Source organism: Nicotiana sylvestris, chromosome 7 (genome assembly GCF_000393655.2).
Source record: "Nicotiana sylvestris chromosome 7, ASM39365v2, whole genome shotgun sequence".
Classification (NCBI taxonomy): Eukaryota; Viridiplantae; Streptophyta; class Magnoliopsida; order Solanales; family Solanaceae; genus Nicotiana; species Nicotiana sylvestris.
In genome coordinates, this window is record NC_091063.1 from 26,599,647 (window position 1) to 26,605,811 (window position 6,165).

Genomic DNA, 6,165 nt, shown 5'->3' on the forward strand with positions numbered 1-6,165 from the left:
AATTCAACTGTTATAGTTTATTCTAATACTCAAATTGGTTTTGAACATGTAAAAGCAATCAATTAGTTAGAATTGCAAATTGGTAAAGGTTTCGTACCTTATAACAATGAAATTGCTAACCAAAATGTTATCTTCCCTTTGCCTTGCAGTCCGCAACTTCCACTTGTTGGAGAATTCCTATACACAAATTGCCAGACCATGATCACACAATTAACATCCAAAAATATATGTATACAATTTTATCTTAAAATAACAAGAATACACAAATTGCTACCTTAAGATACTTTTGCCCAAAAGGTAAGGTTTAGTCGACTTTTTAATTAAAATTGTGATCATGAAATTTGTGCAATTATTTACTTTTCCGATTACTGTAATTGGAAATTCCTTTTTTACTGTAATTGGTCAAATTTTTTTATTGACTTTGTCCCGATTATAGTGGTCGGAAAAATTAATTCGCGGGATTTTGCGCCAAATTTTACGACTAATACAGTCGAAAAGGCAGTCGCCTACAAAGTAAAAAAAAAAAATTAAAAAAAATAAATTATACTTTTCCGACTACTGTAGTCGGAAAATTACGACTACTACTTTGTAGTCGGAATCTTTAGTCGGAAAATAGCATTTTTTTTTTGGTAGTTTGAGAAGCAAATTAGAATAAAGTATCTGTATCAAGAATCCTCCCAGGTTGTAAGCTAGGAAACACCCATATATCTTAATAAAGTTGAAGGCGAATATAAGAAAAATTCTAAGAAGAAATTAAAAGGGTGTCACTATTTATACGTAAGAGATATAATAATCTACGTCAATGCTCTTTAAAGTCGTACAACATTACTAAATTTTCAAGGTCACTACAATTTTCATGATTTTAAGAATATATTAACGTAAGTCTATTTTATGTTTTACTACCCTGAAGATAATCCTCTACATATTTCATCAACACTACCAAATTATGCAGCAATTAAGCAATCTTCTTTCGTACTAGTACCAACCTGAATTATCATTCTCCTCGGAAATCTTTGAAAGTTGGCCATTACAGAAAATTAAAAATAGTAAACTAAAGTGATAATTGCTAAAAAAGATCAAACAAGAAGATAAGAAATGTATGTATATCGAACATACAAAAGAATGTTAAAACCAGTAGGGTACCATGAAATGCATCAATGTGAATGGGATACTCTACCTTGACTCCAGCCAAATAGGAATTCAGAAATCAGCACCGGCTGAAAGCAACATCATTTAAGAGAATTGTTAAAGCTACAACAGAATCAAATATTTAATTAAATAATATATCTATTGGGACGAAATAAAAAACCGTAAAATTTGTTCAATCGAAGTTTGATTATCAAACTATACGATGTACATGTTGGAAAAAAGGTAAATAACATGCTTATTGGGAGTAACGGGAAAGATTTGCTTAAGTAAAGGGGTTAGGCGTTAGATTTTCCTTTTCATTATATAGGGTATTTAGTAAGGGCATTTCAGTAATTTAAGTTTTTGGCTTTGGGCTTCACATTTTTAATATAGTATACTAGTTTTTCGATACGTGTGTTGCACGTTTATGTCGAGTCATGTAGTATAATTTTATAAAATAATATTATTATATATTTTAAGAAAAAGCTTTGAATAAACCATTATACATGAATAAATAAAGTAGTGAATGAGATCGGTGCGGATAATTGTACGGTTGCTGATTTGTCCAGCTTAATTTGATGATTGGATATCTTTTTCCTCTAGAAAGAGGAATAATCAAAGTTTAGTTATATTTATTTAATCTCTTAACCTATTTGAATTACTAATACCTTTATTATCCAGCCAAATGAATATTTTTGTATTTTGTTAATAAGTATACATTAATTGTTTTGTAATTTTACAGTTGTTGCCATATTGACTGAATATGAGATGGCTAGGTGAGCAAAGCAAAATATAGTACTCCCATCATAGTAATAGTATATAGTTTATGTACTTTCTATTTGATTAACATTCTTATTTGTAATAGACAATAATTAAAATTTTAAATAACTTTAACATCTTGCATTGGCAATAAGTATTATTTAGTTAGTATATTAAAATAGTTTTAATTGGTGAAAAATAAAAGTACAAAAGAACTAAATTTAATGAAATTTTAAATTTGTAACAAAAAGAATAACAATTTCAAATTAAAGCTTGTTACAAACAAACACTATATTTTAAAAAGTCTGTCCTAAACAAGCACTAAACTATAAACAGACAATTCACTTAAATCAAACAGCAATATGTAATATGTAAGGATAATGCGTAAAATCCTCTCCCACCTATAATCATATTATCAACTACATATTTTTTTTTTCGGGGATTCTATTATCCCCCTGAACTATTTTAAAGTAAAATTATTTGCCCCTTAAAAAGTTACAACCAGATGCGAGCAAAATGGTGAAATACACGCGCCTAAAATGTGTATTTCTTACTTAAAAACTTTTTTTCACCGTTTTCTCCTTCTTCCTTATTTTTCTATTTGCATACCTTCATTACCATATCCAGCCAAAAGGCAAAAGCCTAATTTGATGGATTTTATATAATACTTGTTTGATATTATCAGTCTGGCCGGAGAACGAAACTCCGACGAAGACTCTTGCTCCGTCGAAACTCCATTGTTGTTGACCGTTTTGACTGTCCGTAGGTTCTTACTGAATCATGGTCGTTGCTCCCTCTAGTTGTAGCTTTGTTTCTGTTATTAAACATATCTGATTTTGATTTCTGGATTGATTTTGCGTTGTATTGGATTTTCGCTCCGGCATTTCGCCGTTGAAACGATGTCCCCGTTGTTCGTGCGAGAAAAGGTTTAGAAGACGAAGGAGACTAATTAATTAGATGTAATTAATTACGTAATGTCCAATCAAAAGATGACACTTGTACATGTTAATTAACCTCGGGGTAGGGGTAAGGTCTGCGTACATATTACCCTCCCCAGACCCCACTTGTGGGATTATACTGGGTCGTTGTTGTTGTTGTTGTTGTTGTCACTTGCCTTAAGAGAGTATGCACACTCTCTATGCCACGTCAGCACCTAGGGTAATGTTTATTACACTTTAAAATAGTTAGGGAAAGGACCTCCAAAAAAGAAAAAATGTGTAATTTGTAATATGATTATAGGTCGGGAAGAATTTTATGCATATTATCCCTAATATGTAAATGTGGTTCACTGGCTAAACAAACATGAAACATAAGCTCATTGCTAATGTCCTCATAGCAATAAAGTGTACGAAACAAAACCTATTATGTCGGTAATTTTATCTTTCCCGAAATTTTTTATAATATTAATTAAAGAATTATAAAGTTGAAATATCGTACTCGGTAATTAATGTTAAATACCTTATTTTGAGATTATTTTTAAAAGATGTCTTCTTTCCTTTCTTTTGACGTTAAAGTTTTAATTCATTCTTTATAAACTTTTACCATTTAAACACAATTTTATAGGCTATTTAATATCTATGGAACTTGAATATGAAAAAAAAAACTTTTAAATACAATTAATATAAGTAGTAATTGTTTATTGTGAATGACAAAACTCTTTTTTTTTAAAAAAAAATAAAAATAAATAAGAAGGCTTCTTTTGAAGCATTACATTAAATTTAGCCGCACTTGCTTTCATACGGGTAAATGTTATTACTAAAATTCTGATTTTAAATACAAAGAAAGAAATAATAATTGAAATTGTCTACTTGTCAATTAATTTTTAAAAATATTTGTTAATAGAACATATTCTTGGTGTTTGAATTTAGAGATATAACAACCTCTGCGCGGGTGCCGATTATATTCTTTTACCTATACGCACCATGATTGGTGTTTGAATTTAATAATGAATGACTTAGGCTCAATATATTATTTCTTGTCTACATAAAATAAAAAGCAAGCATGAAAGCGAAAAACAATAGAGAAATTTTTATTATGGAACAAATACTCCTTTATTTATATAATTTTTTTGCTTCACCAATTATAGAACAAAACTTCTCCTTATTTATTACTGAAGAATGAAAGATACTACGTTATTATTGTAAGAATAGTATCAGAATTGGACAAAAAGGAAGTGAAATTGTAGACTCTTACTAATTGTTAGGAATTCTTTCTGTCCCAAGAAGGCAAGAATATGTCTATATTTCCGTTCTTACCTTTGTTCCACAAATCACAATGACGTCAACTTTTTCATAGTAAAAACTTTTATTCACTACTATTCCTTGTTTTCTTGATAAAACTTTCAACCACTCGAACATTGGAACTACTCTTCTCCTTCTTGTTTGAAATATATCTATGCGATTTATGAAAGGAAAAGTCGAATGCTTGTAAAAGGAAATTGGCAACGGTTGGAAAACAAATTTAAAATAGGAACAGTTAGTTTAAAGCTATTGTGAATATTAGTAATTAATGTGAAAGATTACAATCCTTCAAATAAACGTGATACTTTATTTTAATTGAGATATGTAATTAATTCACAAGGGTATTTTAGTAATTCAACTTTTAAGTTTAGGGCTTCCCACTTTTATAGTAGTATATAGAAGATAGATAGATAAAACAATTAAAAAAAGAGTAATAAAACAAGAGAAATTTTCATAAAGCACTATCTTTTAGTAGTAATTAGTCATCTATAGATACCATTTGCTATATATATTACGGATTATAGATACCTTTTCTGTGGTTATTTGATGTATTTGATGTATTTAAGCTATTGTATTCATGAATACAGTAGCAAAAATGGGCGTGAATCAGGGAAGTCCAGCTAATCAGTTGTATTCGAGTGTATTCGACTGTATTCATGGAGTGAAACATGGGATTACAGCTGGACAAATTATTGTATTCGACTGTATTCACGGCGTGAAATAGGGAATTACATTGTTTTTAAAACGGAAAGTAAATCAATTAACATAATAGACTTCTAATATAACTCAACACACTCAATTATAACACACAAAATTTGTATTTTCAGTTATAAAAAAGATTCTTAACCGAAAAATACCCCAAAAACATAGCAATCTTCAGAGAAAATATATAGTACATCTGAATACATAAATTATATTAATTAAAAAATATATATGAATACATTCATGGCGTATAGTGAGGCAGTGAATACAATGAAATACATAGAATACAACAGGATACATTGAAATACAATGAGAAAAAAACAATGAAATACATGGAATACAACAAGATACATTGAATTACAATGAAAAAAGACAACGAATACAATGAAATACATGAAAATATAGCGTGATACGTTGAAAAATATTGAAATATATTAATAGAAAATCAAGTTGCTTAGCCCCAAAATCCGTCGTCTTTGTTAAAAAATAAACCCTAATTTCCAGCTACTCCTATTGCATCAGATGCAACAATAACGTCAGAAGCAGCAACAACAACAAGAAGCCATAGCTCGTTTCCTTTCTAACATGAACCGGCGGGGTACTCCCTGACAAATTCTCCGACCAAATTTCCGATAAGGCCGGGTCATTTATTTACGATCTCCTATCGCATTGCTCTTCAAACATACGACAGAAACAAAGTGAAAAAATAGATGCTGGGAATTTCATATGGAGAGCTATTTCTTTTGCTTGGCGCTACTGATGCTACTATTGGAGACGTAAGGATCTTCTGCAATTGTAGAGCTCTTTATGAAAAATTTGAGGTAAAAGTTGTATCAAAGTAGAGAGAGAAAGAAAATATTGTAACTGAATAGCTTATTTAGTGGCTTAGGAGTAGGAGTTAACCAAAATTAGATATTTTGCTATAAATATTAAAAGGTATCTATAGAATATAATTTTTTTAAATGGTATTTATTTAAAATAAATAAGATGTTAACCTTTGCTATAGGAGGTAAAAATTCCATAAAACAATTAGACTGTATTTGATTGGATGAGCTTGTGTCAAAGCCCACAGCCTTTTCAACTTGGCCGAAAGAACAATAAATTAAACCCAAAGAAGGGATGGAATAGTAGACTCAAACCCAAACTTGCGTCCAATCCTCAAATTAATAGATTTTTACATATCTATACACTATTGGAAACTTTATTATCCTCTCTACTCAAGTTTCACTTGAATTATCTCCTATATACAAAATTACCAATTATGTACATTTTTAGGATTTAAGGATAATGAATCAATTCCTACAATCACTATAACATACAAATCTAACTCCCTCCA